At 38.0% G+C, this 22,201-nt stretch overlaps 1 protein-coding gene across 9 annotated transcripts in view; it reads right to left on the bottom strand.

Moving 5' to 3' along the window:
- tenm3 (teneurin transmembrane protein 3) overlaps positions 1–22,201 on the bottom strand; it is a 709,086-nt gene that overhangs the window by 417,500 nt on the left and 269,385 nt on the right. For all 9 annotated transcript variants that reach the window (XM_078946824.1, XM_078946819.1, XM_078946845.1 and 6 more), the window contains one exon: positions 4,456–4,508. The gene's annotated coding sequence lies outside the window, so the exon portion shown is untranslated. The remainder of the gene's footprint in view (positions 1–4,455; positions 4,509–22,201) is intronic.

Here is a 22,201-nt window from a genome sequence, read left to right as displayed (position 1 = left end):
AGGACATTCCCTTCTAAGCAAGGTTGGCAACTACCTTAAATGTTTTCCCCAAGAAAATAATCCTTCCTATTGTGGAGTGATAGATTTCACATTGTTTGGAAATAACCCTGTAACCTTTTTTCAATTGATGTGCAACAACAACTGCTTCTCTGGAGTTTCTGCAGACACACCTGCACAAAGGAGCCCAACGAGGTTTTTAACCTTACGGATCTGATTTGCTCCATTAGATCACCAGTGCTCTTCTCTTAATTGATAAGAACACAATTTATTCCTCATCTGAATGCTAAAATGCATATTTACAAAAACAAGAATTGCGTGTAAAATCCTGACATCAACATGCTGCAGAAATTTTGTTTTGACAGAAACAACAGACAGAAATTTTTGTTCCACATGCATTCTTAGGACTAAATAAAACTTGAAGTATAATTTTACCAGCAGCTTTTTCATGAACCACGTGAATGATGGATGAACTGAAAGGAAATAGCCAATGTCGTCTCATAAATGAATCTTTGAGTACTGCAGGAACACTAAACCCTTCACTTTTGTTTCATGTTGAGTTTTATGCAGTGCCCATTCATTACCTTCAATCCTTGAAAAAGATGAGTGTTACACTGAATACCCATCCACTTAGGTATTGAAGTGACATAAATCTAATACCTGCTTTCTCTACATTGACTCAAAAAAATGCTTCTTTTTGTTCTTTGTTTTGTAGATCTGTAAAAGAAGAAAACACGTTGGCCTGTAAAGTTTAAAACAGTCATCAGATCTCATCACTTTAAAAGAGCTAATTTAAATTTCTACTGATAGAGTCCACAGTGCTGCTCAATAATAAAAAAAGAACGAAAGAAACAACAGGTGGAAACTCAAGTGTCAGATACCTGGAGTGCAGACACACTCCTTCACAGTAACCTTTGTCTGATTATGCATGGGCTGCATAAGACATGTCCAATGAACTTTGTCTCATTAAGCTTCAGAGGTTATGGTGATTCAAGCAAACCAAACTGCTTTAGAGTTCTGTGGATCATCTAGTCCGACTGCTCAACCCTGTCCAGCCCTCACAATACTCACAACAATCTGGGCCACATGATACACCCACATGGTGAAGCATATCACACACTGCAGCAATGGTTTACAATACACCAACAAATGGAAAGAACAAACACAAGCAGATGCAAAGACAAAACATCTCAAAAAGCTAAATTGAAGTATTAGTGAATTGAATCCTGGGCTTTTTTATTTATAACTTCAAAAAGGTTTCTTGCCAAAGCCCACTGAACTGTTTCTGGCCCTCTTCTTCAAGCTTGTTACAGTTTGATAAGCCATTGCAAATACAGAACAGAGTGATCAGACTTCTCCATTATTTGGTGGTCAAACATAGGTGCAAAATAAATTCCCTGGAACTTATAAGTACACGTTTCTCCTAGATCTTGAAATCCTAGAATGTGATGGAGAACCTCCAGCTATAAGATTCTTCTTCTGCCTAAGTTTGGAAATCAGACATCAGCTCTTCTTTTAAAAAATAACATAAACCTACGTTTACAATGTCTTTGTTTACCTTACGGCGTATCCCTTCAGGGGTCGCCACAGTGAATCTGCTTTCACTGATTCGCACAGGGGATTTGGCAGAGACTTTTACGCACTGTATTTTATCCAGGCTGGGGGCTGGCACAGAGGGACCCAGACTGGGGCCTTCCTGTGGCTACATAGTTAAGCGGTAGCGCAAAGGGTCTTGCCAAAGGACTAACTAACTCTGGATGACGCTCAACCCCCCCCCCCCCCCCCCCCCCCCCAATCCCCCCCAACAATTGAACCCTTGTGTCCGGGGTGCCAGTCCTGTGCTGAACCTACATTAAGCGTGACCTGGGTGAACATAGACCTTGTCTTCAGCCAAGCTGCCATCAATCTTGAGCAAATATGAAAGTACTAAATGTTAGAGTTCCTCGAAGGGCCACTGGAGTCAGTTTGCATAAAGGAACAATTTCTCTTTGACTGCAAAGCCAAATTTACACTTCAAATAAACAAATGTACAGTTTTTTTTGTTTTTTTTGGTATGTTTTTTTTAATCTGATAAAACTCTGGTCAGTCTGCATGTAGCAATTCATGCTTCTCTTGCAGTTTAGTGGGTTACGGTAGACATTTTTTTGTTTATTAACATATCTATGGCCTAGACCAAGGCTGCCCCTATACCTGGTCTTTGAGATCAACCATCCTGCCTGCTTTTCAGCTCACCCTGCACCTCTTGCTGCTGATTACCTGGATCAGGTGTACAGCTGGGATAAAAAGCAGAGTGGTGAATCTCTAGGACCAGGATTGTCCACCCTGGCCTGGACCTTTTACATCGAAATTGTGCTCAGATAAGACCTTTGACTGACGAGTGATCATTAAGGTAGAGATTGTAATATTTGATGTTAATCTCTTCTACAGTCCTTAGTCACCACTAAGGAAACACTCCTTGTATTTTAGACTTTTATTGGCATTCTACTTATTAATTGGGAAAAAGACATTTAACAGACATTTTTACATATTTTTTAGATTCACACTTTCATTCATGACTGACTAACAGACACATGGAGACAAAAAAAAGAAGATGGACATCACGACAGAAGGTAGAGCTGCACTCTACGTCAGTGAAAATGTTCTCTGCTGCTTTACCATTGTTTTCTTGTTTACCTATAAGAGGTACTAGTTAGTCAAAATGCTAAAAATGGTCTCTTTTTCTTTTTCAATTAAGAGCGCTGCAATGTTAGGTTTGGGTTTCCATCATAGCACCAGCTTTGACAAAAATAAATAATGTTAGCATTTTTAATAATCAATAGAGTTTGACCAAATGCTAAACATGCAAAATGATCTAACCTTGTGACCAGCATATACACACCTTTCTGCAAATATGGAAATGATTACATTAAGGTTCTGAAGTTGGGCCGAACTTAGTTTGCAGTAGCTGAACAGGATGTGTGAAAAATCTGTACATATGCACACCAGCAAGCTGAATTAGAGAATGACTGCTGTCGAATTTTTGAGGATAGACTAGAACTGCAAAGTCCTGCCACAGAGGACAGCCATATGCAAATATGTCAGACATCAGGGTCCACCAGTGTGTATGTGAGTGTGTGTCCATGCATGGGTGTGTGCAAGTGTCAGGGGCTAAAATTGCAGCGTGCAAGCAGAGCATTGGCGCATGTCCAAACCTCGGCCACTGTCTCTCTTCTCTCTGACACACACTTGCACACACACTGTTCTTTGACACATCCCTCTGGGTGATCAGTCCATTGTACAGGTTCTCCAGTGAGCCATAGCCTTTACATACATTAAAATGAGCTTTGGGTACAGAGCAGCCCCTGAAGACCTACTCCTCTCAGTCTACAGTGCACTGAGGACACACAGAATGTACGCACAGACTTGAAAGCAGCACTGTTCTCTATGTGTGAGGACAGGGCTGTGGGGGAGAGCAGCAGACCATAACTGAAGCAAAACTAGTCTGCTTTTTTTCAACTGAAACTTTTTTTTTTACTTTATCAGTTTATTTTACTTTACTCACATCTGGGAATAAGACTCATAAAAGACATTATCCCTTTTTACTGTATGAGCAAGCAGATTAAACTTTCCTGAAAGACCTAACTGGGTATGACCAAAAAAAGTGTGCAGTGTGCAAGAGGCAGTATATCACAGTTTTAAAGCAATTTAATCTAACCAACTATGCTTTTCCATTGAGCATCTTGATACACCCCAAAGATATTTTTTCTGGGAAAGTCCTAAACTTTGGGTGAACAAGCAAAACCTGATCTCTCTGAAAATTGGGCTTCCTGTTTGCTTGCAAATAACCCCTGGTGTGGTTCCCCTCCCACCTCCCAAATGTGGAGGGACTTGGTGCAGAGATAAAGTGGTCCACCTCTAATCGCAGGTACAATTCCTTCTTCGCCCACTGATGCGTGTAAAAGTGGGCTTGGGCAAAACACTAGACCACATATTGAACCTGGGTGGGTTAAAAACGGTGAATAATCAGTTTACTTTAACAGCATATTTTATTTTCTTTTGTTCTTATGTTAAGTATGGATAGCACCACGCATGGCAGCTCTGACACCATCCTTGTGTGAATGTGGGTAAACGGGTGAAGGGAGTGCGATTTGTAAAGCGTGTCAGTCCTAGCATGAAGGTGAAAAGCACAATATAAATACAAGCTGTTTTTTTTTCCACTTTGCAGAGAGTCTTGTTTAGATTAAAACGAGTTTCTTATTTTGATTTCTTACAACAAATTCATATAATTAGGGCAAGATGTATCTTATTGAAGGCCTGCACTGAAACTGCACCCATACCACAATGGAGACTGACTACATGCGGAAAATGATAAACCTATTTGTTATTTTTCAAAAACAGAGAAAGAACATGGACCATTAACTTTTGACAAAGTCAAATTAAAGATTTTGACAGACGTTGGAGGAGAAGAAGATCACTTACCAGAGCCTTCAGGGTGCAGCAATGGCCTCAACTCAGATATTTCATCCAAAGACCTGAAATGAGGATGGGACATCCCATAAATACACTGTATCTTTCTATTGTCCATCTTCAATCATATTTGTATGACAAAAAATACAAAAAGATGTATATTAATTAAGGAAGGAAAGAAATGAAAGCAATACATTGAAATGTATTTTTGGTAAATGGATTAGGCACAGATTTCTATGGAATATACAATATAAAAATTCTAGGTTATTTAAGTTTAAAACACAAGACAAAAAAAGAAAGAGGTATCAGCAACATGGTTCATATAAGGAAATGAATATACCTAATAAATGATCATGCCAATTCTAATCTATTTGATAAGATAGAAATCCTATTCATATACAGAACTAGATAACAGAAAATGAGTGTGCTTTATTTAGAAATTAATGAAAGAAAAACGTGTCAAGCATTTACTTGTTTCTTTGCAAAAGTCCTCAAGCTCCTCAAACTGAAAAACACAGTCATTAAACTGTGCTTAAAATTGTTCCCTACGTTGACTCTAAATAATCCCACATTCTCATTTTGTCGGAGAATTACACTAAAAAAGCGTGTATTGAATGGGTTTTAATGGATGAAATCAGATGAAAATTATGTTTTGGGGGTTTTCTCTAATGATGGAAGAAAAATATGAGAATCAAGCTCAAAAAGGCATTTGTGAGTACTTCTTAATTTAAATAATTGTGAATCAGGAGCAGACACAAAAAGTGTTTGGAAAAAAAAAAGTGTATTTGTGACATAGAAAATCCCTCTGGGTGGGCCACGAGCTCCCTGCTTCACCCTGCAATGGTCCCGCCCACAACTTAGAAGTGAATTTCTAATGAACGACTGCTGCCTGCAGAAAATATGTCCTAGTGGGCCAGATGTTTTTCTTTTTTTTCTTTTTTTTTTGGTTTATAACAGTATATTTATAATTAAACGACCACAGGGAACGCTTTTAAAATAAATTTGAAAAATCATCAGTGTTTCTTCAAAGCCTCCATCCTTAACATAATGCAGATAAATGCAACATTTGTTTGGGATCTTTTTCAAACAGAAGTCTATTGATGTTATGAATGTGAAAGGCTTTTATTCTAATTCAAAACATGTATGTAAGAGACACTTCTGAAGTTTGTAGGAGGTAAAAAAAAAAGCTGGATGAGGCTCAATGAATCAGAACCACTTAGAAGTGTTAAAATTAATAAACACAACAAACAAATTCCTCATGGTCATTGACTATGAGACAGTAATTGCTTGTTATTACTCAATTAGCATGGTAGATATTCGTGTGTTGGAATGGAATGACCCTGCAGCTTAAAAATGATGATTTCTTGTTACTTTTCTCTTTTATGAACACGTTTCTAGACCCTGCTGTCCTGTCCGTCTTAAAAAACACGACAGTAGTGATCAAGCTTGATTTCATCTTTAAAGTATTAGAAACATTTCATCACTTTTGCACTTAACATTAAACGGCAGCAGCTCCGAGTTTGTGGCAGAGATCATTCAAAATGAGCATCAGTATTGGGTTTGAAGCTCAGCCACGTCTCCTCCCTTCTCCTCATGAAGGACAAAAAAAAAAAAAAAAAAATCACTTTAGCTTGGAATGGATGATGTAATGATTTAGCGATATGGTGTCTGGTCAAACACGCTTTAGCCGGGTGGATTTCATCAGTTGGAATTTCGACGTCTACTTTTGCACACACTCTCTTATACTTTATGATATTTGGGCAGAGAAGTAGTTAGGAACTTTTTATCATTAATGGTCTTTGCTATGAAATGCTGGTCATTTATCTTTTGGTGCTCCCGCTTTCTAACCAAGGCTCATTGACCGCAGTCTGCTTATGAAAGCAGGCCTTTAAACATACAGCTGTTAAACGATTGCTGGAATGACAGCTCTGCCATTTGCACAACTGGTGATCTTAAGTGTCCCACAAAAATCCTTTCTAAGGGTGGATATTATCCTCTTAAAGGTCACCTACTGTATAATCCAATATTTGATCTGACAAAGTGTTCATCCCAAGAAAAAGGAGCTTATTGTTGAATTTAGATCATGAAGTCTTGCACTGCCGTGGAAATGTGTTCATAGGGTGAGGTTAGCTTTAGAAGTGTCACCGTTAAAACCTTTCATGAATTTAGGATAGTTAACAGATTTGACCCTTTACTTTAAAACTCTCATTTTCACAATGCTTTTTCTTTCTACTTTTCTGTTCTTTGTGAAGTGGCCCGGTTTACAGCAGCATTATGTTTAATCTCTGTTATGTCTTCAGAGGTGGAAAAATAAAGCCTCAGTCAGATGCATCCGTATGGGGGTGTATACTGAGGGTTTTTCAAGCCTGTGAAGGATCGTCGACAGGAGCGGCTACATTTCAAGGGGAGCTCAGGTATGTCTTGCAGGTTCCTTGCGGCCACCTTAAGGAACATTATGAAAATGGAACGTACCGTTGTTGTGCATGTAGTAAGCGTGATGTGAAGTGTTTGTAAGGATAATGTACGTTGCATGAACAGGCGTTACTGTTGTACGGTGCCCTTATGCCACACTAGTCATTAATAAGGTGCACGTACTGGCTCCTTCCTGACAACGTGCGTATGCTGCACGCCCGGGGTCTGCACGTGATAGGTGAGTGCCCACAGGATGTCCCCTCAAACTGCACTCTCAGTGTAGAATTTCCTCACTTCTAACGGTGCAAGGGGCGCACACTTATCACATGAACACCACTATCGGGCCCCTTGTGCAGTGAGTGGGGTTTTGGGGTTGAAAAAAGGGACGTGCCTGCGTCTCACCTACATTACCCTTACTTACCCTTGTGTATTGTATGTGTGTTTGCTACAAGCCCGTAGAAAAACATGTACATCAACATTTTCACTCTACTGTCTCACAAACCAGTCTACAAGTAGTAGTAGTCTATGCCTACAGACAGCACATATCTACCCATAGGTACAGTTGTGACGAAGACAAGATGTGCAACAATGTTCTGCAATGAAAATATTGCATTCCAAAGTTCCTGAAGTTCATATATGAAAATGTTTTAACAATTTTTGTTTCAAGTTTTTGTAGCATACAACAGCAGGAGATTGTTTCATAAAATAAGAAACATTTTAAACAGCGATTGTTCTCTTATTTGGCATTTTTTGAGAATTTAAAATGTTTAGTAATGTTTGTTTCTCATAAAAAACAACAACCCCAAAGCTGTGTTTTGATCCGTTCACACATTTCTGAGCATTTCTCTAAAAACCTCTACTTTGAGCACCACCCCCTCCCAATCCACAAAAACAAGTGGTTCTCACTTACTTAAAATGAGGAATCGCTCCTTCCAGAAGGACTCTCTGCTGCCCCCCCACACCCACCCCCCTCCAGGGTGAAACACACCACCTTCTCTGCAGAGCTAGCGATGATCGGCAAAACAGTTTCCTTTTATTTTTTTTGGACAATATGCACATCCATCTTTGCAAAAGTTTAGATGTTTGTCTCTGTGGGCGACACCCAAACAGAGAGAAAGGCGGTCCTCAGAGATGGTTTCGTCTTACTTTTGGGTAAAAAAGTTAGCTGCGAAAATAACTCATATTTCATAAATATATTGTTTTTTAGTGTGACAAAGGTAATATATCATCATGTTTGTGGATATGGTTTACTCGAAAAGGTTTAAGAAAAGCATAATATAGGACCTTTGATGTCACAGTTAATGTCCTTTAGAATAACACAGAAAAGTATTTGAAGTGCTTGAGTAACACAGCAGCATACTATTATAAAGGGGGTTACAGATTTGATCAATGTTTTAGATTTTTTTTGGCTTATGACCAGTTTTAAACGTTTCAGCCGGCACAGCTGCAGTTTCACAGCTTGCTTTTATTCACAGAAATTGTAGGAGTGTTTTATTAAATTTTGGAAAACTAAACAGATGTCTGTCACTAAGTTATCATCATAGATGTATCAAATTCTTTGTGCTACCCACAAATTTTGGCTGAAAGGAATTTGACTGGTTTTGGCATCTTGGATCTGCGATGCCACAATGTCATCAATAGTAGAATTGCACCCCTAGATTTATAAATGGGACTAATTTCAATTTTCACGGAAGTGAAGAATAAAACTGGAAAAAATAATAACTAAGGAATTATATTAATGGTTGTTCAGTAGGACGGTTTCCTTTTAAGTACAAAGGATGATCTTTAACTTATAAAGTTCAAGTTCTTGGAGTACATAATGAACCCAGATGACCCCGCCATTGTGTCCCGCACTTTAAAGTAAGTCTGGGTAAAAGTGTCCACCAAAATGGTTGTAATGTAACTAAATCATTCGGCAGCACACTTTCAGTCTGCCCTTGAAGCTTTGTATTTAACCAGCAGATGAAAAAGATTTCAGTTTTCATTTTTCCCCTCCTTTAAACTTCCCCCACCAAAAACTGTTTGAAGCTGCAGTTGTACAATTGGTAGTTGTATTCACTTACTTTTGCAAACTTTTTTTGGTGGATTTTATTTTTTTGACTTGTTAAATCAAGGAACAGATTAAAAGCTTCAATTACAACCACTTTTTTTCTCCCTGTTTCTCAGGTGTTTCTGCCTACATTGTCACTCAAAAATCTTCCATTAGAATAAAGTCAGCTCTTTTTATAGGGAAGTTATTTTTTAGTATACATAGACTGCATCACCATTCATGTCAATGTTTGTGAAAAGTAAGATGTGCCTCTACAGACTAGGTTTGTGTTTAGGAGGGACAGAGAAACAAAAACACAGACGGAAGATGTCCGGATTTCCACTGGAGGTGGATTTTGTCTCACGGTGGCAATTTGTGACGTCTGCACACTAATGTTCGTATGAGGTTAACTTTTGGCATGCACAAGTACTTAAGCAGCACAGTAACTATTCATTTCTGCACAGCTGTGAGAGGGTGCATTCAAACAAAAATCAAGCATAAATTACAGATTGCAGCGTTAATCAGAACTCTCCTAGCAACAAGCCAGTCGGCCACACTGCTTGACTGAAATCCCATGTTGGCAGCCGCCTATTTTTTTCTTTATTTAAACTAGAGTAAAGGGAGGCTTGAGGATTAGTTTTGAACACTGCAGCAACTTGAACAAATATTTACTGCTGGACTTTCAGTGCATCCCTGTAGAAAGACTTTTGGTAGTGTATCACATTCTCAAAGAAAAACTATTGGCCCTGGGCTTAGATCAATGTCAGAACCTTTCAGATGATTTGAAACCTCAGTGTAAGCAAAGGCAAGACTCTTGGAATGCTCTTAGCCTTAGGCTACCAACAAGTTCAAAAAGGTTAAAACTGCATTACGCCTGTGTAAACAGTACTTATGAAAGAGGCCTGAAGAATTTCTTACCATATGCACTAGGCATTAATCAGTATGAAATCCAACACAGCCCATTATGGTTTATACAATTCATCTGACTTATACAGTGTCAGTTTCATAAAGCACCATTACTTAGGGGAGGGAAGAAAGAAGGAGAAATCTATATTATTTTAACATGTTTTTATCTCAGAAGGCTAAACTCTTTAATATAATCTTGCTCCGAGGTTCGGCAAAAAGAATATTAAGAAAAGTGGTAAAAGCTGGCATGACAAAGGCAGGTGGAAGCTTGAAGGGAATAGACAGTCACCACTCAACCTCTACACCACTGTGAATACAACAAGCGAGCAGGAAAAGTGTCCCTGACCTGACCTGAAAGAGACTGACAGCATGTCTGTGTGTACCAGAGAGGGAGAGGCAGAGTCAGCTGGGAGTTTGTGTGTGACAGAGTGACAGGGACAGGGAAGCAGTATCGTCCCCAGCGATTGTGGTTTCTTGTCTGCTTACATATTCAGGCCTGACAGACTCTGAAGGCTGTATAAGGATTTACTAGACTGGACACTTACAGACAGAGGGACACAACGTTTTTTTAAAACAATTCAATACTGCAGCGCTGATCACTGCCAGAGTAATTATATTTCTGTACTATCTGACCAATAGCTGTCTAAATTTAATATCCAAGCTGTTTCGTATATTTATTGGCTCAAAGGCACCTCTGCTCAAGGTGGTAGGTAGATGCCATTGGCGGCTTGGAAACAGTGCCAGTTCATGAGCAGGGTGCCCCTGGGTGGATTGTCAAGTGCAGCTCTGTGCACGAATACCATGTATTATCCATGTGCAGGTCATTGTTTTTTTTTTGTTTTTTTTATCTGCTCCAGCAACAAAAGCAACTGACCGGGCAACCAGAACCAACTCAACCTGCAGCCGGTATTGTTGGAAGCCGTGACTGTGACGTTTCAAATGCAACTTCTGTGATTAGATCAAAATTTCTGTATATTTTGATAATGCAGTCAAGGTTTCCTCACATGCCAGATGCCCTTGCATATGGTATAATTAAATCATAACTTTTATATAACTGCCACAAGGAAACGTCAAGCCCAGCGTGTAAAATATAGAAATCTGTTTCTCCTTTAAGCACACAACAAGCTGAAAAAGAAAATGTGCCACTGGAATCACTTGTTGCTGGAATGCAGTGAACCGCCAGAGCCAGGAGAAATGGGATTAGTGAAAAAAGATGTTGCTTTTAAAGATAAAGCCTTCCTCCTGGTGCTCGTTGAGAGCGAAATGTCTGAAGATAACTAAACCAGGTCAAATAACGTGCCTTAAGTCCAGACTTTTTTGTAAGCTGTGGAGGTGCAGAAGCAGAAAGATGTGAAATAGATATCAGTTTAAATTACTCAACAGGGCAGTAACGCAGACAAATTGCAAGACAGGCGGGCTCTGATCCAGTAGATAGAGCGCAAATGTGTCTATTCTACTTGATCGGTACTCATAAATTCTCTGGTGTGCATTGTTTTCTAAACTAGGTCCAGAGGGGCCACCATCCTGTTTTTTACCTGACTTTAATAACGGCCATCATCGGTCAGTAATATGTGCAGTGCTGGATGACAAACTGAATAAGATGCATTTAAGTAGTTTAAAAGATGATTGGAGTGGGACTTTAGAAGTTCTCTGCTTTGGTGTTTTCACTCTTCAACAGTTGTCTCGCTTTGTTTTTTTCTGAATTCCTGGATTTGTTGGGCGACACGGAAGAATTAAACGATTTCCCATGGAAAGCTATGGAAATATTATGTTTAGCATACTAAACAAAATGAAGAAACAAATTGCATTCGTACCATTGTACTCAGCACTCTAATTCCCAATAATCGATTAAAATTCAATAACAATCAGGAAGATGCTAAGTCATGATGTAATCCTAGCTTTTGCCTGGATCCAAATGGTACGTTCCACATTCTAACTTCTAGTTATAGGATGCTGGTAGTTTGTGTGGTAAAGATTATTTTTCCTGTAGACTAATTCTCATTGATTGTTCTTACTTTCAACATATGCATCACACACACAAAAACATCTAAACAAGTCTCTCCATGATAAGAGGTCAATGTTTTGTGAAATTTTCTTCTAAAATACAAAATAAAAGAGCCACACAGTAATTTTTCAAATCTGCATGATTTGTGCAGCAGACTGTGAGTGAAAATCCTTTAAACAGTTTAGAACACATGTGATGTGAACACAACAGGACTAATCTGAAAAATAATCCCCTGATGTTCCTCAGCGGTTTTAGTACAATATCTAAAATGTCTACAACTATTCAATTGTAACATGACTTCTTTGGCCAAAAAAATAAAAAATAAAAAACTCAGATTCTACTATTTACATGGATTAGTTGTTAAAAATAAAAAGCTAATATCAAATATACCTTCTGGATAATAAAGTGTCCTTCAAATACTTTGGGGATGCAAACTTTAGATGATCTCTTTTGGCCTTTCTGCCTTATATCTTAAACCGCAGTGGAAATGCTAAAAGTTTTGAATGATATTTTAACTCCTTGAAAAATTGCAGAGGGAAGTTAACCTCTTCACATTTGCTCCATAAGCTGCAATAAGAACTGACTTCTTGACAGATAGATGGACTTAAAAAGTCCAGGTACTGGGTGGCATAACTGAGGGGCTGCAAGTTGAGGGCCGGTTTGAAACAAAAAGCAAAACGAGTCAACAGACTTCACAGTTTAAGAGTTATGAGCTCTTTGAACTAAACATATCTAACTCGTCTAGATTCGTTTTAATGCAAAACTGAAATACAGATAAAATTAGTTTGTGTTGGTTCAAGATTTATTTATTTTGTTTCTTATTCAGTGGTTTAGTATCCAAGTCAATTAAACATTTTTTTCAAACCAAATTATTGTATTGTAAGATGGAAACTGTGGTCAAAGAAATGTGGTTGTTTGATTGACATGTAACTAAATTTTAACCCTTTGAGATCGTAGGTTTAACTCCAGATTTTACAATATTTAGACTACTGCGACTCTTTAAAAATTCACGCAATTCAGGTAATTCCAGTGGATTCTGAAGTGGAGAAAAATCAGCCCTGTGCTTAAATGCAACACTGGACAGCAGTGAAGTGTTACACATCCACGTAAATCAGCTAAAAAGCTTTCAGCTTTGTGCCATTATGCATATTGGTGCAAAGCTTCGAGCTGCCCCAAAACAAATCAGTGGGTGATTTCACAAGTACGTCTTCTCTTCTATGGTCAAAACTAATTGTTACTTAAGTGTTAGAATGAATATAAAAAGACTGCCAGATGAAATATTAGATTTGTGATTGTTATTAACATATAAACTATGATTAAGTGAAACTTTGCATTTTGAGGGGTTGACATTTTAGGTCAGAGATGGACTCTGTATGATAGAGAAGCTTCACATCTTTACACGGAAATAAGCTGTTAGTTGTTCATCAACTTTGTCCAGTCTTCACATGCATTTCACTATTTGTAAAGCTTCAACATTGTGTAGCCTAAAGCCATTAAGTCAGCAATAGTCTTGTGCAGTTTTTTTATGAATATGTTTCCTCAGTCGTCTTTACAGACGGCCTTCGTCCTCAGCTCCGGTACTTCATCAGAGGCCAGGGAGATTGAAGGCTCCACGTATAAAGTTCACCTGTGTCTAGTGCAGGGGTCGGGAACCTTTTTGGCCAAGAGAGCCATAAATGCCACATATTTTGAAATGTAATTTCGAAAGAGCCATACAATAATGTAGTGTCCCTTCCCCACACTGAGGCACGGAGACTTAACCTCTTTTAAAGTTCTTTATTCTGGTTACTGCAGACCGCAACAAACGCCGTTCAATTAATTCAGCAACTCCTGAATCTCTCCCGCTGACACGAGAGCGCTTCTCCCAGCTTTATATTCACCTGCTCCCGCTGCAGCCCTCCCATTTCCCTTATTCGGCCCATAGCTGAACCCCATTGGTCCAAACTACCTAACAACAGGCTGAGCGACAGAACTGAGAGCCAATCAGATCTCTGCTTGACGCGTTCAATGAACTCCAGAACTTTCAACGCGGCCCAACAGCCATCCAACTCAGTCCGTGACAATATGTTTAAAACTAAATATACAAATGAATGTGTGCATTTGATTTAATTTCAACATTTTTAATGTACAATAAGTCTGTGGATTCTTTTTAATAACATTGTTATTCTGTTGCTAATAAATGATGAGTATTTCTCGTGGTAGTTTTGCTGAGGGTCTAGTCTGGTTGATACGTGGTGAGTTTCTGCTTCATGCAGGCGTTGAGACTTTAAACGTGATCGTAGGTCTGAATGTTCTGTAGATGTGACAAAGACTGCTCACATGTAGACGGGGAGACAAACACACACTCACACGCTGCAGTGAGTGACGGGCAGCGGGTTTTACGTTTTTACAATCCCTGCGCGATTCACCTGCTGCCGGTCCCCACAACCCCTCACCCCCACCCTCTGCTTTCTCCCTCACACATCCCGTCCTCGCATCTGCGCGCTCTTTCTCAGAGACGGGAGCGCGCAGTTTTATGCACGTCAATTCACAGGTTTCCAGCTGGTACAAACTCTGTGAAATAATAGATAATAGTAACTGATAGCGCTGGCGCAGATTTCTCTCTCTAAGCACTGCTACTACTGCGCGCCTCTGGCATCGCATCGCGTCCGAGAAGGACTGGACTAATGATAAAAAAAAAATCTATAATTAAAGATTTGTCTGCGAGCCACATGTGATCATTAAAAGAGCCATATATGGCTCGCGAGCCATAGGTTCCCGACCCCTGGTCTAGTGCTATGCTATTCTGGGGAAAGATTCATGATTTTACTTGAACCTAGAATCGCCCTGGGCTGTTCTCCCAGCTTGGTGTCACAGACCAAATATCTTGTTAAAAGGAGACCTTATTTGCTTTTACTATATGTTGCTTCTGTCTCTTCATTTAGCCTTTGACTTCTAAAGCATATCAAATTCTTACAGTCTTCGTCTACTGTTTGTCAATGACAGATCAGTTGGTTTACTCATCAGTCTGTTGTAGGGATCTCCCAATCAGAATTTTTTGTCCAAATTCTGATTCCGACTCATTTGATGCTGATACAGATTTAAAAAAAAAGTAACAATTGTTACAAATTGATCCACTTTGGTCCCTTTTTAATTGTATTCACCTTCTTTTATCATTTAATACTAAAACAGAGCACTTCTGTGAAGTATCTTGAAGAATTAAGTAAAAATAAAGTGTAACTATTAACTGAACTATTAACTGACAGAAGGACCCAAGTTCGGGTCCTCTGCCAGAGGCCGATTACCACAGGCACCACTGTCACCTTCGCTTTCCATGCTTTCTCCAGTTCTTCTCTTATTTCTTTAGTATTTCTCCAATTTATCATGTTCCTTCTCCTTAATGTTGCCATTCCACCACTACAATGTCTGGTTGGCCAAAGCCACCACAATGGCTTATAAAAGCCGTTGTGGTGGATGTGGCAGTAGCAAGCAATGGCAATATCAGGAAGAAGGAACGGAAGAAACTGGAGAAATCCCAGGGACTCAGAGAAGACCTAGAGAGAGCATAGAAAGTGAAGGTGACAGTGGTGCCTGTGGTAATTGGAGCACTTAGGGCAGTAACCCCCAAGCTGGAGGAGTGGCTACAACAGATACCTGGAAAGACCTCAGACCTCTCAGTCCAGAAAAAAGCAGTACTTTCGAACACGAATGGACCTGATTACTGAGGACACGATCGGATCAAGAGATCCCTAATCTTTTGGTCTGGATCTATAAGTCCCAAAGGATCTCAGATTACCTCCTCTAAAGCACCCTTCAAGGTGTTTTTTGTCTACTGTTAAACAACACAAAAAGCACCTTGGCTTCATCAGTCTGAGAAGAGTTTGGACCCATAGAGTCATGAATAATCTCATGTAAATCACATTTTTAGGTTGCTTTAAGAACAACATCCTAATTGTATGTACATTTTAAAATTATATTTCGAGTGTAAAGTATTAGTAACACTAATAATTAAAGTAATGTATGTGTGATGGATTTTTCTTCTCCAATAAAGTTTTTCAAACACTCCATTTGATTGTGTAAAACTTCTGATTAAATGAACTTTGTGCATTAAAAAAATCAAATATGGGTCCACATATCCAAGAGCAGCATAAAAGACAAAACTAGGTCATGCAGCAGAACAATAATCAAAAGCATAATAACAAAGGAATAACTGTAAAAGGAAAAAAAAAAAGAATCTGCTACTGTAGGCCAGTAAAAGTCCAGAACTCAGCTTGATTTATGTATTGTTAAAGACGCTTAGGAGTGCTGTACATAAATGAAAGTCTGCAAACTTAAACTGGAGCAATAAAATGATAAAGAAAAGTTCTTGTGCTGTGATGTGGGAGACTAAAACTCTTACAGAAAATGAATGTGTCAAGTCTTCTGCAGTGAAAGGTGATCTAAATGCTAATGGATCTTGGGATGTGCTTAATGTTTTTTGCAAAGTGGTGCAGCCTTTTGCCTTAGTTTAGAACTGCAGATACATCATTGGTTGCCCATCTGAGAATAACAAAAACAAATGTTTGATTTAGGAAATTCTTTCTTCTTGAATAGAGTAAATAGAAAATAATGTTTGTGACTCAATTGATTGAATCTTCAAATATCACTACAATAGACAGCTAACCTGTCCCAGAGTGCATGCTTGCAAAGTGGCATCCAGCAAACCCAGTGCTCCATGATGAGTGACATCAAGACACGCAAGACACGCCCACGAGCCAGAAAACAGAAACTTGGACAACTATTGTCAAATCTTCAACTCTTCTGCACACAAAAGACTTATTGAGAGGATAGAGGACAGTGATAGTAGGCAGCCAAATAGTGCCAAGCAGTAAAGTTTATTAAACTTAACAATGAATAGGAAAAAAACTTAGAAACAAAATATTATTGTAAGGGGAATGTGCATTAAAAATAAAAAAAGAAGAAGAAGAATAGAGCCTGATCTTTGCCTCTGTCCGTCCATCATCCCATCTCTGCAGCCGTCCTAAAATCCATCCATACCTCTGAATAAAGCGGTTAACATGACCAGGCCCAGCGCCTAAATGTGATTACATAAGTGATTTTTTAGCCCGTCCAACCACTAATGTGACAGGCAGCCATTCTCCGCTATAGCTGCACACACACACCATTCTCCAATCTTACAGACGTGCACACAGCAAACCATGATACACACACGCAAACACAAACTCCCCAGACACTCATAAAATTAGATGGACAAAGATAAGAGGCGGAGAAATGGGTAAAGGTGGTGGTGGAGGGATGGCATGGAAAGGGGGAGAGGGGAGGGGTCAGGGACGACTGGGGAGGAATTTGATTGTTATTGCTTCCTCTGGGTGTGTGCAAGTGTGTGTGCAGCGTGCACAACTGCACAGATGAGCTACAAGCCAAATGAGAATCACACAAACAAACAAAAAAGCAACTGACGTTTACCGTCAGCGTTCTGCACCCAGACTCTGCTTAATAATTCATTTGTACTTTTAAATGTTGGTGTCAGCGTAAGTGTTCATGTCAGTTTTACACCTTCAGTTTCTAAAGCTGTTTTGGAAAAGCAAGGAAAGGAAGGAAAAGGAAAAACAAGACTTATTTTCTCCTTCAAATTATGCATTGCATTAAGAATCACTGCACGGGATATTCCATGTTTCAGTGCACAATTCGTTACCCAGTGGCAGATATTATTTTTATTTTTAAATAAGTAAAAAAAAAAAAAAAAGAATAATATGACAATTTTATTGTTACGTTAAGAAAAAAAATAGTCACTAAATGTATCAGCGTTTTTGCACTGTGTGTAAACTCCTTGACAAAACTAATCTAAATACAAAACTAACAGCCAAGCAATAAAACAAAACAAGATCCAAAAATGTGATAAAGACTGATATACTGCAGTGTAAAAAAAAATTAAGAATAGCATGAAGGTGTGAAATAAAATACAATTTATTTCATTTCAAATAATACATTTGAAAAAACAAGAGAAAATACATATAGTAATTTGGAACATAAGGCTAATTTTTTGACACAATTCTGTCATATATAGCGTGCTGTGTTTCAGAAAGAAATAGTCTAATTAGTAATTTATGTTTGTGTTAGAATATTTACACGCTATACACCGCTATGTGCTTGATGTTTTTTAAAGTTATGTCCAAAAGATACTTTTGAACATTACCAAAAATAACGTCTTCTTTTATGAATAACACTTTTTTTTATATGTTTGTGTTATTATTTTATTTACCATCCAACCTTTGTCCATTTTTTTTTTTCAAAAACCGGCCTCGGAATTATTTTCCGTGACTAATTTTTGGTTTTGTCCCAGCTGTGGCCTCCTCATCGTATCAAAGACCCCTCGTTCTACCCCTTTATTCAGTGTGAATTGCAGCCATATATGTTATTGCCCCTTCTGGTACGAATAAATAATGATCCAGGGAAACATATTTAGTGTGAACAATATGCAACAATGCAAGAAATGTCCTTGTCAAAACAAACAAATCAAAAATCCACTTTTTTTTCCTTTTTTAATTCATTTTCAAACATGGGAGGAACCACTGATGAAACGGGTTTGCAGGACTTGTAGCTGGACTTGGATGTGCTAATCAAGATTTGTAGAAATTGTAAATCTGTTGAAATTAGCTCAGCGATCTTTAGGTAACAACATTTTACGTAAAATGCTGCAAATTTCAGCACAAACTTTGTAGAATCGGTTGATGATGATACTTCATTTTGCATACATGCTTTAAAGTAAAAATAGGACAAAAACAATAAATAATAATAAGAAATGGATGATGGGAAATGAAATGAGGAAAATCGGCCTAAATTTTCACCCCCATGCCCTAAAGCACTTTAATTACCACACCCAGTGCACCTTGATATACAATTACAAAAACAGTTCAACTGAACGTAAGAAACAAAAAATAAAACACAAAACTGTTTAAATATTTGTAATCGTAAGTGGTGTGAAGAAGGAATTTCTACCACTATGGTATAACAGGTGCCAGCTTTTGAAAAAAGGGGTTTTTCCTTTGACTCAGCATCACTTTTAACAGTGTCTGTGATATCAGAGGAAGTCAGTGAAAGAGTTAAGTGTGATGCAATCAAATGATAGTGTTTGAAAAAGCATGCATGTTACTTTAAAAATCAATTAAATTCAGAATAAAATATGTATTTAATACATTTGGCCAAAAAAGAAAGAATAAAGGGATAACTATGCATATCAAACTATGTGGAAATAGCCCTACGTTAAATAATAATGAATAATATTGCAATGCATTATTCAGTTTGACCATATTAGTATGTGTTGCTACATAATCACAAAGAGAGCCTTAAAAAAGTAACTGGACTCTGAACACCAGGCGAAAATGATAAATAATCTAACTGCTCTAGCTGCTTACAACAAGAATGGCAATTCAGTAACAGACCCAGCACCATGTTTTTAAATTTTATATGTTGGCAATCTTATTTGAGTAAAACACATCGATGATTGCAACATTTCCGATCCACTAAAATGATCCATTGTAGAAAGAACTAGAAGATAAAATCCACTTTTGGCCCGGATTACTGACGGTTGTGCAGACAGCTCTGCTCTGAACTGTGTTTTCTGATATCTTAGGCATCATAATGTAGGCTTCATTGTGTCAGGTTGTCTGAACAATGAACAGTAATGGAACACAAATCATGATGCCCAAAAAAGATAGCGAAGCCACAAAGAGCTGAAATCTTTTGAAAAGGGACAGACAGGGAGGCAGAGGAAGACAGCCTGAGAGGAAGCTGAATCTTTTTCTTTTTTTCTTTTTTTTTCCGGAGTCGCTGCCTGACTATCTCTACCTCTTTCTGCCCTCCCAGACAGATGTGACGCTCGGGACTCCCCCTCTTTCCACTGTCCTTTGATGGATAGCACGCGCTCCAATACACACTCTCACTGATGTATTGCCAGAGGGAGGGGAGGTGGTAGTGGAGGTGGGGGGGTCGAGGGCGAACGATTACGGGAATTGTCATTCGCCCATCATTTGTCTGCATTTGTAAACCATCAACGTCAAAAGCTCTTTCTCTTCCTTTCGTTTTCATGCTCACACACACACACGCACACACACATGTTTGTTGCTACAAGGGGGTTAGGGGTCCTATGAGTGTGTGTGTGTGTGTGTTTCTGGCATTTTCCATCATCTAATCTCTAAAACTCACATTAAGAACATTACAGGCAGATCGTGTATCACCCATCTGTGCGTTTGTGTGTGTGGCGTGCACACACAGGGAAGAGGATGCGTTGTAAATGCAAATAGACTGTTATTATTAGATCAGAAAGGAGGAATGAAAGAAAAATATGCTCAAATTAGTTATATATTTAATCTTTTTCTCACTTTCCTTTAAATAGATTTTCTGACATTAATCTATTATCTTCCAACCCGCCTCACATGCCATTCTTTTATATTTTTATTCCCATGGAAAAAGGATTTTGTTGAAGTGTAAGCATTTATAATTGAGCAATTTTTCAAAAGTTTATTGCACTTTACTAAAGACTTTTTTTCTTTGACAGAATAAAAGCATATTTTAAAACACGTGTCATCTCTACTGGTTAAGATTTGTTCTGTTTTTCTGGTAAAACACAGGGAAAAAAAAGTATTTTTGGACGAATTCTTACACAATAATCTGCACCATACTGACATAATGTGGACGTATCCATGTGGAGAGCATGCACATGCACACACATGCTGTAAAAGAGGGCAAATGACTCAGCCAGATCCATCTGCCCAACATGACAGATAAACACTACACAGGGTGTTAGCTAGAACACGTTTCTTAGGGACTTGAGAAGAATGAGTCTGAAGTATTTGCTATTCTTTCTCATTGGATTTATTTAAAAAAAAAGATTGGAGCTATGATTACGGTGGCCTTAAAGTGCAGATCACACCAACAATGCACTTGACGCATGAACATTTTAAGGATCACAACAATAATTTAAAAAAAGATGCAAAATAAATAACACAAAAAAAACAACAGAAATCAAACACAATTCCAAAAAAAAAAATGCAATTAAATAAAAATGAAAGATTTCGAAAAAACAAAATTAATGGTAAAAAAAATGCAATAAGAACCCAGAAAAGGTAGGTCCTCTGGGACATCACTAGTCAGATGATGACGTTTGATATTTTAGTTTTTTTATGTGTTTTCAATGTCGACATACTAATAAAGGTGTTCTGATCAGTAAGAAGGATATCCAGTATCATTTAATACTTAAAAACCTTCTGTTGAAATGATGGACAAACTTTATCATCCAATTACCGTATTTTGTTTAGTTTTTAACATTTCATTTTGATTTCTGAAATTCCTTCGGCTTTCTGATATGTTTCATATTTGTTTTGTTTCATTGTTTTGAAATTGTGGTTTGGTTTGTGAAATTTTGCTTCGACTTCTAAAATATGATGTGGTTTTTATTTTATTAATTACTTGCTTTGTTTTGCTTGGCATTGTTGTCGTGATCTTTAATATGTTTTAGCATTGACTGAAATGTTGAAGTGATTTGCACTTCATGGCCACCATGGTCATGTTTAGATTATATCTATGATATATACACACAGTGTGTATATGTGTGTGTGTGTATATATATATATATATATATATATATATATATATATATATATATATATATACACACACACACACCCACCCACACATACATATGAGATATTGGTGTTTTCCTTTTTTTCCTTTCTTTTTTTTTTTTTTACATCTTAAATACTTTTCCATTTTAAATTCTAAATATGTATACTATGAAAAAGTGGAAATGTGATTTTTTTTTTTAGGCATTAGACAGGAAAACAATGCTCTTATTTTAAGTTTTTAATGCCTTTTTCGCCCAAAGATTAACAACAACTAAATCTTGGGTAGAGCAACCACAGGTAGTGAGTGGGGCTTTATATCACACACCCCTAAACGGAGCACAGCTTTGCAGCAAGGCATTCGTTTCATGTGAATATACACACCTCTGAGGTATATGAAGGGTTTCAATACAACAGTTTATATTCCACTCTCTTCCTCAAGGAAAAAAAAAAAAACTGTTTATAAATTCTACAAAAATCTGTTTGAGTTGCGAGGTTTATGTTAATAATGACGATGGTGCTGATGATGGCAAAGAATGCTTAGTCCTGATGATTCAAACCAAATGCTTTGGTCTGATGTTTGATGTGTTCTGAAGCACTTTTAAACAATGGAAAGCTATCTAAATCCAGTCAAAGCAACAGCTACACCAGTGAGAGCTTACTTCTGACATTAAAAGGCATCAATAATGGCAGGCTTTTTACACCCCACTTGGGAGTTGTGTTACAAATCATTTGATGCTTTGTTGCCTAATTTTTAGCTGCATATTATGTCAGCTGTATGTTTTACTTATAGCTTCAAGCTTAGAT

The sequence above is a fragment of the Oryzias latipes genome, chromosome 1 (assembly GCF_053564925.1).
Source record: "Oryzias latipes strain Hd-rR chromosome 1, Olatipes_Hd-rR_3.1".
NCBI lineage: Eukaryota > Metazoa > Chordata > Actinopteri > Beloniformes > Adrianichthyidae > Oryzias > Oryzias latipes.
This window is presented reverse-complemented; position numbering and strand designations above follow the sequence as displayed.